This window comes from Zootoca vivipara, chromosome 5 (genome assembly GCF_963506605.1).
Source record: "Zootoca vivipara chromosome 5, rZooViv1.1, whole genome shotgun sequence".
NCBI lineage: Eukaryota > Metazoa > Chordata > Lepidosauria > Squamata > Lacertidae > Zootoca > Zootoca vivipara.
In genome coordinates, this window is record NC_083280.1 from 11,240,668 (window position 1) to 11,253,199 (window position 12,532).

Consider the following 12,532-nt stretch of genomic DNA (forward strand, 5'->3'; position numbering starts at 1 on the left):
GGGTGTGAGGCAGCAGGGAGAGGGCGCACCCCCTCTTCCCCGAAGTTGCGCGCTCCTTTTCCCTTCCTTGCCCCGCTCAAGCCAGCGTGTGGGCTGGCCCATTTAGAACGGTGATGGTTGGTGGAGGAAGGGAAGCCCTCCCGATAACGGAACAAGGAAACTTGGGCGGTTACCACAGGGGCATCGCAGTGACGAGACATTGGGGGAAGAAAAAAGCGGGCGAGGGGAGGGCGGGAGGAAGGAAGGAAGGAAACGGGGCGTGGCCTCCTGGAAAACTTATAGCCGCGGGCGGCGCCCTGATTGGCTACTCCACCGTCCGAAGGGGCCGGGGAAGAGCGAGCGGCTGACGGGAGCGCGTTGGCCACGCCCCTTCTCTCGCTCTCGGTCCCCGCTCAAGCATTCGGCGTTCGGAGCGCGAGGCCCAGACTGGCCCGGCCCGGCCCTCTTGTCCCTTCGCTTTCTTCTTCCGCCTGCTCGGGGGAAAGAAGAAGGTGGGTGTGCGGCGACCGTCTGCCTTCGCTGCTTCGGGGTTTTCTCTATGAGGGCGAGACACCCCCCCCCCGCGCGCCTCTTTCCCGCCCTTTTCAGTGATTTGCGTCTGGGGCTGGAGGTGGGTAGGGGAGAAGGAAGGAGACCCCCCCCCCGACACACCGCTATGGGAGGAGCTATGGGGAAAGGGAGCCACCTGGGTGCTTGAGGGCTAGTGGGGGGGCATTGGGAAATTTGTGTTACCTGCCCTCCAGGTACTGCTGGACTACAACTCCCAGCACCCCCTGCGGCCGCCCAGCAATGCCAGGAGGGCTACACGGGCTCATAGGTAGACTTGTGAGGGTCATTAGTCCAGGCTTCCTCAAACTCGGCCCTCCAGATGTTTTGAGACTACAATTCCCATCATCCCTGACCACTGGTCCTGTTAGCTAGGGATCATGGGAGTTGTAGGCCAAAAACATCTGGAGGGCTGAGGTTGAGGAAGCCTGATCTAGTCCAGCCTGATCTAGAATCTTCTGCCCATCGTGGGTCTCGAACCCACAACCCTGAGATCTCATGCTCTACCAGCTGAGCGTTCCATTTTTTTTTACAGCTTCCCAGTCCTTTCCCTCTAGCATGCACACATTGCATGCCTTACAGCCCCGCCCTGTGCATGTTTGCTCAGAAGTCGAACCCATTCAGTCCTATGGAACCTGGACTCTGCAGCCCCTGAAGTGCCTGTGTGGAAATATTAATGGCTAGTGTGCCTTGGAGCGGTTCAGGTTGCTATTCAGTGGCGAAACTGGCTGGGCGGCTTGGACTTGTCTCTCTTGCTTTAACTTTACCTTATGGAGTGGTTGTGAGGTGTAAAGGGTGGGGTATCAATAAATACTTCGTAAGCCTCATTGAATGCTGTAGGGTTAACATCTAAGTAAAATCTACGTTAAGATTAGGATGTTGGTGCCTAGCAAGAGCCTCTTCTGCCTTCCAAATGGCCTAGATTCACTCTTATGGTTATCTTTGTATGATGTAGTTGGTCTGAGAGTGACTCTCTTGTCCTTATGGTGCTGGAAGAGTTGTTGGTCGGCCTTACGCTGTTGGTTGCTATAAGACAACTTCTACTAAAATATCACGTCATTGATACAGAACAGGTTAATAGTCTTCCCCCCCCCAAGCTTTGAGGCATTGTGTTCTTTGAGAGCATTTTGTTTTTATTCTATTGTTGGATGCCTTATCAACTTTTGTGAGCAGAGTGAGCAATTTATTTATTTATTTAAAGTTGGGTTTTGTTGTTGTTTAGTCTTTTAGTCGTGTCCGACACTTCGTGATCCCATGGACCAGAACACGCCAGGCACTCCTGTCTTCCACTGCATCCTGCAGTTTGGTCAGACTCATGTTGGTAGCTTCGAGAACACTGTCCAACCATCTCATCCTCTGTTGTCCCCTTCTCCTTGTGCCCTCCATCTTTCCCAACATCAGGGTCTTTTCCAGGGAGTCTTCTCTTCTCATGAGGTGGCCAAAGTATTGGAGCCTCAGCTTCAGGATCTGTCCTTCCAGTGAGCACTAAGGGCTGATTTCCTTAAGAATGGATAGGTTTGATCTTCTTGCAGTCCATGGGACTCTCAAGAGTCTCCTCCAGCAAGAAAATTAAATAACCTGTTTTACTATTCATTAACCACTTTCCTGGCTCATCCACAGGATTGTGCTCCGATTTTGTCTGGGATAACTTTTGATTCCCATGTTCTCTTCCAGTATTTATAGACTTGTTACCTGTGGATAGAGTGGGTTTCAAAAGATAGCTAAAGGATATTAAGCATGGAGAAGAAGAGAGTGGAAGAGTCAATGTTAAAAAGGCTAATGGGATTATCTTGGTCAAAACTTCTGGGTTTCTCATATCACTGGAAAAAGCAGGGAAGCCCATTACATGACACTTGTGCATTAAAAGTACATCATTTGTTAGTTACAGGTAGGTAGCCGTGTTGGTCTGGATCGAAGTAAAATAAAAAAATTCCTTCAGTAGCACCTTAAAGACCAACTAAGTTTTTATTTTGGTATGAGCTTTCGTGTGCATGCACACTTCTTCAGATACGTATCTGAAGAAGTGTGCATGCACACGAAAGCTCATACCAAAATAAAAACTTAGTTGGTCTTTAAGGTGCTACTGAAGGAATTTTTTTATCATTTGTTAGTGGGAGGCAGAAAAGCAAATTTCACCTCTGATCTTTTTTTTTTTAAATGGAGTAAAAGTATAGAATTGTGGAGTTGGAGGGGACTACAAGGGACATCTAGTTCAACCCACTGCAATACAGGAATCTTTTGCCCGACGTGGTGCTCAAACCCACGACACTGAGATTAGTAGGTGTAGGCAAAAGAGAGAGGGATAATACACATCTATCATAAGACTTGTTTTATGTGTTTATGGTGGTGTGTAAAGTTTTGCAAAACAGGACGTCTGATTACTAGGCAGAAAAGGTGTTGAAAGTCAGGTGATGTGAACCAACCCGGACCCTGTGCTCTTCATCAGAGGCCCTTCTCCTTGTTTCCTCTCTGACTGAGGTAGAAGGGTGGCAACACAAGAACGCCAACACAGTAGTGGCTCCCCATTTATAGAATGTTGTCCCCAGGGAGTTGTGTCGGGCACCCTCACTATCTGTGATGCAAAGGTTGAATTGGATTGGTTTTTATATATAGTGGTTTCCGTGTGCTGCTCTGGTTTGCCAGAAGCAGCTTTGTCATCCTGGCTACATGACCTGGAAGCTGTACGCCGGCTCCCTCGGCCAATAACGCGAGATGAGCGCCGCAACCGCAGAGTCGGTCATGACTGGACCTAATGGTCAGGGGTCCCTTTACCTTTTTACCTTGGTACTCAAGTGGCTTGGCTCCTGGACAAATCGTCTTCCGAACGCCACAAACCCGGAAGTGAGTGTTCCAGTTTGCGAATGTTTTTTGGAAGCTGAACGTCAGACGTGGCTCTCAATTGATTGCAGGAAGCCAATCGGAAGCTGTGCCTTGATTTTCAAACGGTTTTGGGAGTCGAACGGACTCTGGGAACAGATTAAGTTCTAGAACCAAGGTACCAATCTATATGTTACACCTGTGTTTTAGCTTGTTTTAAACTTGTTTCTACTATTAATTTTTATATGCTACTTTGGGATTTTTTTTGGGTGGTGGTGGTGGTGGAAAAGAGTCTAATAAATACAAAAATAATAAGGTGTAATTGTTGGCAATTGCAAGCTGCCTTTACTTGCAGTAAAACTGGCTGATGGCATAAAGGATATTACTCAACATGAGGAATGGTCAGGCATGGGGTGTTGACATATCAAATCTTGGATATGGTGTCTCACAAAATCTCATTATCTCTGGTGTGTTAGGAGGGAAATTGGTATGCACATTTAGTAATGGCTTGGTATTGCACTTAATAGATTTAAGAGTATATGCTGGGTAGCAAATGATGAGTTACGACTAACACTTGGTTTTCTAAATCATCCAAAGCCATCATATTGGACAATAGTACAAATTGGGGGTCTGAAAAGGCTTAAGATACCTGATCTAAGAGAAAGGAGTCCTCCTTGGTACGGTGAGTGATCTGGGAGTACCATATTCTGTACAAATAAGGACTCCTTTCTATTAGATGAAACTACCTGTATTTTATATTTTCTGCTTATATCTTAGTGGGAATCCCCCTGTTTAGGGATAAACCTCTTTCTCTTTATATGACTAGGACCTTAGTGGAAAACATGCTTTGCAACTGAGGGGTTTATTGATGAGTCCTGGGATGACAGCCAAAAGAAAAGGACAAGGACATAGTCATGGAAAACTAGGAGGAGGAAAGAGTAGAACAGTCTGGAGGGAACCATACAGTCTGGGAATGGGAACCATACTGAAGCAGAACAGAATAACACATGTTTTAAGGAGAGTGGTGGATGTGAGTTTTCTGACTTTAAGCTAACACATCCTGTCAGTGAGAACAGGTAGGATGAGCCTTGCTTACGCAGAGGATTTGTAGTTATCTCTACACTCGGCGGGATGATGGTGGTGCATGGTATCTCATGCTTTCTGCCTAATTCTGAGTTCATGGATTTGGGACCATGATATGCTATTGTCAATAGCTTTAAGGAAGTGTGCAGTTTGTGGACTTAGACTTCTTTCCCCCATCAGATTATGGAGGAGAGGTTAAAGGTGAAGGACCCCTGGACGGTTAAGTCCAGCCAAAGCCGACAATGGGGTGCGGTGCTCATCTTGCTTTCCAGGCCAAGGGAGCCAGCGTTGGTCCACAGACAGCTTTCTGGGTCATGTGGCCAGCATGACTAAATTGCTACTGGTGCATGGAGGACCATGATGAGTTTCAGAGCGCAGCGGTACCTATTTATCGACTTGCACTGGTATGGTTTCGAACTGCTAGGTTGGCAGAAGATGAGACAGAGCAACAGGAGCTCACCCCGTCACGCAGATTTGAACTGCTGGCCTTCTGATTGGCAAGCTGAAGAGGCTCGGTGGTTTAGACCACAGCGCCACCTGCATCCCCTTATGGAGGAGAAAGGTGCCACTATCTAAAACATAGTAACTTACCAGCTGCAGGTTGTGAGATTTTCCTTTTTTATTGTTATTGAAATATGGAGATGTAGTCCTTGGAAACATTATTTTGCATTGTTTGTGAGAATGATAGGGTTTCCTTCTTTTCCTATGACCTCTGTATACTACTGATTGACTTGTTTTATTTTGACTTTCTTGTTGCTTGGAAGGCATGATTAGCAACTATTATTTTTTATCTTTTTGTGGGCATACCTTAACATTTCTAGACAACGCAACAAGTTGTATAGTTGTTGCTTGTTTATTGTACAAGATCCAGACATCTTTCAGATAAGCACTTAGTTTCAGGGTTATCCCACTATTTTTCCAGAACTATAATATTGTTGCTACCAAAATGCAGTTTTAGTGCTATAACAAGGCTGCACAATTAATTGTCAGAGGTGTCCACTGAATAGTTACTGCCTGTAATAAGCAACACAGTTCTGTCCTCTTGCCTCTCCCTGCCCTCCACACTTACAGTGTCCTGACTTAGTCAACTTTCAAAGAGGACAATTAGTGAAGAGGTAGACCAGGCATCCCCAAACTACGGCCCTCCAGATATTTTGGCCTACAACTCCCATGATCCCTAGCTAACAAGACCAGTGGTTGGGGAAGATGGGAAATGTAGTCCAAAACATCTGGAGGGCCGAAGTTTGGGGATGCCTGTGGTAGACTAATCTCACTGCAAAGTCTGGAGGAGACTGTTGTTGGTTTCTTTAGCAGGGCTTGCAGCTGAAATCAACAAGGGGCTCCTCTACCCTTTGCCTTGAAATTAGACAATTTCAGCTCCTGTACCAGTCCCCTCTAGGCTCTTCCTGTGCCGTTGCTTGCTATAAGGTTCTACATAAAAAGATAATAACCATGCCTTGTTGTTGTTGTTGTTTAGTCGTTTAGTCGTGTCCGACTCTTCGTGACCCCATGGACCAGAGCACGCCAGGCACTCCTGTCTTGCACTGCCTCCCGCAGTTTGGTCAAACTCATGTTCGTAGCTTCGAGAACACTGTCCAACCATCTCGTCCTCTGTCGTCCCCTTCTCCTAGTGCCCTCAATCTTTCCCAACATCAGGGTCTTTTCCAAGGAGTCTTCTCTTCTCATGAGGTGGCCAAAGTATTGGAGCCTCAGCTTCAGGATCTGTCCTTCCAGTGAGCACTCAGGGCTGATTTCCTTAAGAATGGATAGGTTTGATCTTCTTGCAGTCCATGGGACTCTCAAGAGTCTCCTCCAGCACCATAATTCAAAAGCACCATAATTCAAAAGCATCCAGCACCATAATTCAAAAGCATCAATTCCCTTCATGGATCATTGCCTTGTCGTGGCGAAGGGGCTTGAATAACTCAAAGAAGCTATGAGCTATGTCATGCAGGGCCACCCAAGATGGACAGGTCATAGTGGAGAGTTTTGACTAAACGTGATCCACCTGGAGAAGGAACTGGCAAGCCACTCCAGTATCCCTGCCAAGAAAACTCCATGGACAAAGACAACAGGCATATAAAAGTTATGACGCTGGAAGATGAGCCCTCAGGTCGGAAGGCGTCCAACATGCTACTGAGGAAGAGCGGAGGACAAGTACAAGTAGATTCAGAGCTGATGAAGCGGCTGGGCCAAAGCCGAAAGGTCGCTCAGTTGCGGATATGCCTGGAAGTGAAAGGAAAGTCCGATGCTGTAAAGAAAAATATTGCATAGGAACCTGAAATGTAAGAACCATGGATAATGGTAAGCTGGATGTGGTCAAAAACCATGCCTTAAGAAGCCATATGTTCTGGTGTTTTCTGTTGGAACGTTGTAGGAATCACATAATCACTGAGAGTTTCCTTAATATCGTTGCTTTGAAATGGGGTTTAATGAATGAAATGGGAATTGGCCATAGTCCTAATTATGCTTGTCTAAACTTCCACTCCTTTAAACTGATTCAGCTTAAATCAGTTGATTTGGCAAAGATTTTCTGTGGTGAAGGTACATATTTTCTCGTTACAGGTTGATTATAATTACATGTGGTCTCCCCCTTCCTCTTCCCAGATCTATCTCACACTTCATAAGCCCCTGTTACATATTTGGCTTCAGCTGGTTGAGTCTTTTGCTGCCTGGTGTTGCCACACTCAGCCTCTTGCCAGACCTGCTGTGTCCAGACAAGCTCCTGCAGTGTCCCTCTAGTTTCAAAAGAGGCATAACAAAAGGAACATCTGCTCATCACAGCGCTCCATTAGATATTGTGGAATGGTGCAAAAATCTCTAGTGTTTGCTGCAATCATGGTTCATTGGGAAGATTTATGTACAGTAGCGCTGCCGTGGCTACCTGCCAATCAGTTTATGGTACAGCAGGGCTCAATTTATCAATAGGAATGGACTGGAAATGAGAGAAGAAAAGAGATAAATGAATATTCAAATACTGGAACCGGTCTCCAGTAAGGGATGTTACGAAACAGTGTATGGGTTACTTAAATTAGTATGGTATAGTGTAATTGGCAGAGTTGGGGAAAAGCTTAGGTGTTGTTGCCAATTCATTTTAAAGGAGTTGAAATTGTTTCTGAAAAAACCACAATCCATGTATCTTTCTTCCTTAACAATAACATGAGGCTTAATTATAATGGTCTGTTTACAGGGTTAGAAAATAAGAATATAAGAAAAGCCCTAGTCTTCTTAGATTAAATTTCGTTGGAATTGTGCCAGTTAAATTGAAAGGAAGTTTGATGGTGGCAGTGCTTGTTGATGTACACGTGCGAGTGTACACATTGGAACAGCTTGATCTTAAGTGCTTTTCCATGGAAGAGAATCTTGCTTTGTTTGGAGTTTCTGCTGTTGGAGTGTACTAGGGCCAGGACAGCAGGGCAGTTTTATCTCTCTGGAGCTTTTTATTTATTTTTTTCAGTTGTTTGGACTTCATACACTTTAAGACTAAGCTGAGCCTTGAAAAGTGAGCATTGCTGTTTGAAGAAGCCATAATAGAGGAAGTGTTGTTAAGTCAAAATGTACTGCATGTCTGCGCTTCATTGCAAATTAACATCTCTACTGCATTTATTTATCTACCTATCGTATATTTCACCTACAGCACCTGCAAGACGTTCAATCAGATGATAGATTGAGTATCTGGGGGATGATCGGTTTGGCAGTCCGTGGAAGCGAAGTGCATTTTTCATTCTCCCATGTCTAAAATTCATTTCAAGACTCTTTATTCCTATACTACTTTGAACGATCATGTGATCTTGCTTTGATGCAGTTCTGCCCCATTTAAAGGAATGGAAGTTTTGCTGTGTGACTTCAGTGGCAAGTGTCTTATATCCATTTTGTTTCCCTGCCGTGTGAAATAAATAATCATGTTGAATTACTCCATGGTAGTCTTGGTAATTCTGCTGGTAGTTCTATTTTTGCTAGGAGTCATGTCTAGGGTTTGCAGCCATAATCCACAATGTACATGTGACTGTTGGGCATGGAGGCCCAATCCATTGTTCACTTTTAACAGTCTTGATACTTAAATTGAACTAGCAAGTTTTTGGCTAAGGCAGGCTTCCTCAACCTCATTCCGCCAGATGTTTTTGGCCTACAAATCCCATGATCTGTAGTTAGCAGGACCAGTGGTCAGGGATGATGAGAATTGTAGTCTCAAAACATCTGGAGGGCCGAGGTTTTAGGTTTTACTAATATAAAGTCTGCGATTCTGCTTTAGGTGTGTATAAAGGCTTCAGCATGTCAAGTGGATATTTTTTTTTTTACTTTGTTCATTTTGATATCGGACTTCCATGCCATAACACAAACAACCTTTGAAACTCCTCTTGATTTCTGAACAGGTTTGCTATATGAAATGCTGTTAAGGGAGCAAGCTTCTGAAGCTCCTGCAGTCACTTTATACAAAGTGCTGCGTCTGAACATTTATACATCCCCAATGTTGTGGTACCATTCGATATCATGCGTCCTTCCCATCCAATAACATTGTGCTTATGATTCAGCACTGTGGAGGTTTATCAGACTTGGTGTCTGCCCTCGTCCCATAGATAGAATATGTGTTTGTGACAAAATCTGTTGGGTTCAAACTCTTGACTAGATAGTTTATTGTTATCTTCAGCTGCCTTGGGAGAACTTTGAGTCATGTTGCTGTTTATACCAGTAAGATTTTTTCCTTGTCATGTTTTAACTGTGATTCATTTGAAGATGACTTACAGACCTGGAAATAGAAAGATACATAGCATCCACTTGTCTTCTTGAGTTTCGATGATGATGGTGATGATGATTTTTATATTGCCTTTCATCCATCCAAAGATCACAGGGTGGTTCACAACATAAAAATACTGTACAAAAAAAGAACACAAAATACATAATACAGGCAACTCCTCACCCAGGCAGGGGTTACACTCCCCCCCTAACAAAATGCACATAAGTTGGGGGGCTATTTCCTGGCACCTCAAGTATACACAGTTGCCCATGTGTCAATCTCAGGTAAGGGGAACTGGATGCTTGTAATAATAAAATCAAACCAACAAACCAATAAGCCCTCTCTCATAAACACAATTGAAAGGGCATAGAATGTTTAATCAGCCAATGGCCTAGTTATTGAGAAACATTTCTGCCTGCCATCTAAAGATACTTAATGAAGGCGTCAGGTGAGCCTCTCTGGGGAGAGCATTCCACAAACGGGGAGCTGCTGCAGAAAAGACCTGTTCTTGTGCTGCCGCCCTCCGCACCTTTCATGGAGGAGGCACACGAGGAAGGTCCAGGTCGGTTGATATGGGGAGAGGCACTCCTTGAGGTATTGCAGTCTAAATGGGTATGTTGTCTCTTCCAGTTCAGTGCCCTTTGTAAATGTTAATATTTTACTTATATCTGCTAAAACATAGTCTGAAAAACCAGTCTGAAAAGACAATTTTCCAGAACAGATCACAATTTGATTTTTTGTTTTTGTTTGGTAGAATAAATTATTAGCCCACTGCAGGTCTAATGTCTTCATTGGTTAGGCTTGCACTTTTTCCCACTTCTGCACAATTTCCCTTCTCCTCTTCATTTAACATTATGTCTGCATCACCACTACCTGTGGTCCCAGTCTTAACACCGAAGCTGTTTTGCAAATCCTGGTTAAGTAGAACCTGGATAGTATAAACCAGGGGTGGCCAACTTCCAAGAGACTGCGATCTACTCACAGAGTTCAAAACTGGGGGTTCAGGTCAAAGTTGTTGAGCTTTTTTAGGAAGGAAAGCCCTGTTTTGGGGGGTTCACGTAAAAGTTGTTGAGCTTCTTTATGGAAGAAGGAAAGTAACATTGAGCTTTTTTTAGGAAGGAAAGCCCTGTTTTTGGTGGTTCAGGTCATTTTAGGGGTGCAGGGCAAAGATGTTGAGGGTTTTTTTTAGGGGAGCCAAAGTTTTTTAGCTTATTTGGGGGGAGCCACTGATCTACCGATGATCTACCACAGATATCCAGTGATCTACCGGTAGTTCCCGATCTACCTGTTGGACATGCCTGGTATAAACCATCATTAGAGTGTGTAGGTGTCATGTTAATTCAATTTCAATTTCATTGAATTCTACAATATACGGTACTCTATGGGTTGTTAGTGGAAGGGTATAACCTCTGGTTGGGGACATGTCATGTTCCTTCTGGGGTAGTTTGTCCACCTTTGGTCCCCACTCTGAACTCAGCTCTCACCTATGGCTCCTGGATGCTGTTAGCATGTGACAGCGGCCACACCCCAGGAAATGGCTTTGACTGGCCAGCTAACTCAGGTGAGGGTAGATAATGGGTCTCTGAAACCCTCAATGAGTTAGGGACTTCCCCTACATGTGAAGGCGGGCTCCGGTGGATTGAGCAGATAAAACCACTAGTGGGTCCATTGGTTAAGAAGGTGGTTGCTTCATGTGCCGTAGAGGGAAATAAGGGGCAGATTGGGCTCAACTTCAGGAGTAAACCCTGAGGAAAAATCAGTATCAGTAAATTGTTTTAACTCCTTTTACTATTCTAGGGAGCGTATGTTGGAAGGGTGGGTAAGAAATCTAATGATAAAGATAATGATGCACAGTCATTATAAAGTTGTATCTTCTAACAAAGCTTTTTTTAAAAAATAAAAAATAAATAAGCAGTCCAGTTTGAAGTCAACCATGGTTGCGTTTTGGGAAGTTATATCAAATTAGGTGTTAGCACCGAGAGCAATGACTGTTAATTGTTTTTGGGTGATCAATGGTGTATAAAAAGGCAAGGGTTCTATATCCCTCTTTGTGCTCTCTGAGATGTTACAGCTGTGCACTAAATGTCACAGCTGCATGATGATGCAAGCTGTCTTAATGTGTTCTTTAAGTGCCAGAGCTGTGCTGGCCGAGGAAAGCTTTGAGGTGCATCAGCAATGAAGCTGATACTTTTTTACAAAATGGCTATAACACCAGTAGTGCACTTCTCCCTTTCAGCTGTGAGCCTTGTACTGTTGAATAAATTCCCGCCAATCAAGTTGCCCAAGAATGTTGTTTTGCCCAAGTCACACAGAAGATAAGTGTTTGATAAGAGAGCCTACCATGCAACACTGCACCCAGATTTCAAGTCAAAATGGCAGTGTTTGTGTGGGCACCAAACAGCAGGAATCTAAGGCTGATGATCTTGTAGTTACTGCAAGGTACATTTTGGACCCTTGAGCATTCTGATTTCTACTTTCTCAACCTCTTGGATCTTGGCTGTATCGTATGTGAGCAGAAAGCAAGCTTCTGCAGTAGCTCTTTTCCCCGTCAGCCTCTACAGAAGCATCATGGGCTGTGTTGTCCCAGGATGCAGTGGGTGGGGCGTGGAATTGGGTGAAAGAATCTAGTCTTCCACTGATTCTTGGTTGTTATACTATGATGAGTTAAAGCAGTCTGTGCTTTTGTAGTAGATCTGCTATGGCACATGTTGCTGCAGAACCCTTTTGAAAATGTGCACAGTATTTTCAACCTTAGAAGATCAAGGACACACCTAGGCCTGTTTCCTGTGCTTATTTTCTGAAGAAACAAAAGGACTTGTGAAACAATAAAAGATTTCTTTAACACTTCAACTGTGTAAAAATGCTTGTTTAGAATTCTGATATTGTTAGGAAACCGCAGCAGTAACCACAACTTGTAGTAAACAGCCTCTGTAGTGAAGTATCTGTACCTTGTATTAATTGCGAATTAGTCTAATTAACATTAGGATCATACATTTCTTTTTACTTGTTCATGCTGCTGATGCTGCTGGTTTGCATCATGTGTGACTGTTGAGAGAATGGCTTAGTTGTCAAACAAATCTGTTCCTGAACGCCGCAAACCCAGAAGTAAGTTTGTGAACATTTTTCGGAAGCTGAATATCTGACGCGGCTTCCATGGCTTCCAATTGAGTGCAGGAAGCTCCTGCAGCCAATCGGAAGCTGCGCCTAGGTTTTTGAACGGTTTCGGGAGTCAAACGGACTCCTGGAATGGATTACGTTCGAGAACCAAGGTAACACTGTTATTTGCTTTGAATACCCCATGCCATTTTAGGGTAAGTATTGTGGTTTGTGTGTGTGTGTGTGTGTGCGTGT

General features: G+C 44.3%; 1 protein-coding gene across 1 annotated transcript in view; it reads left to right on the top strand.

The window, feature by feature from the left end:
- Positions 1–246: 246 nt before the first annotated feature.
- Positions 247–12,532, top strand: part of GNB4 (G protein subunit beta 4) — a 30,488-nt gene continuing 18,202 nt past the window's right edge. Inside the window, exon 1 of the mRNA XM_035134154.2 lies at positions 247–491. The gene's annotated coding sequence lies outside the window, so the exon portion shown is untranslated. The remainder of the gene's footprint in view (positions 492–12,532) is intronic.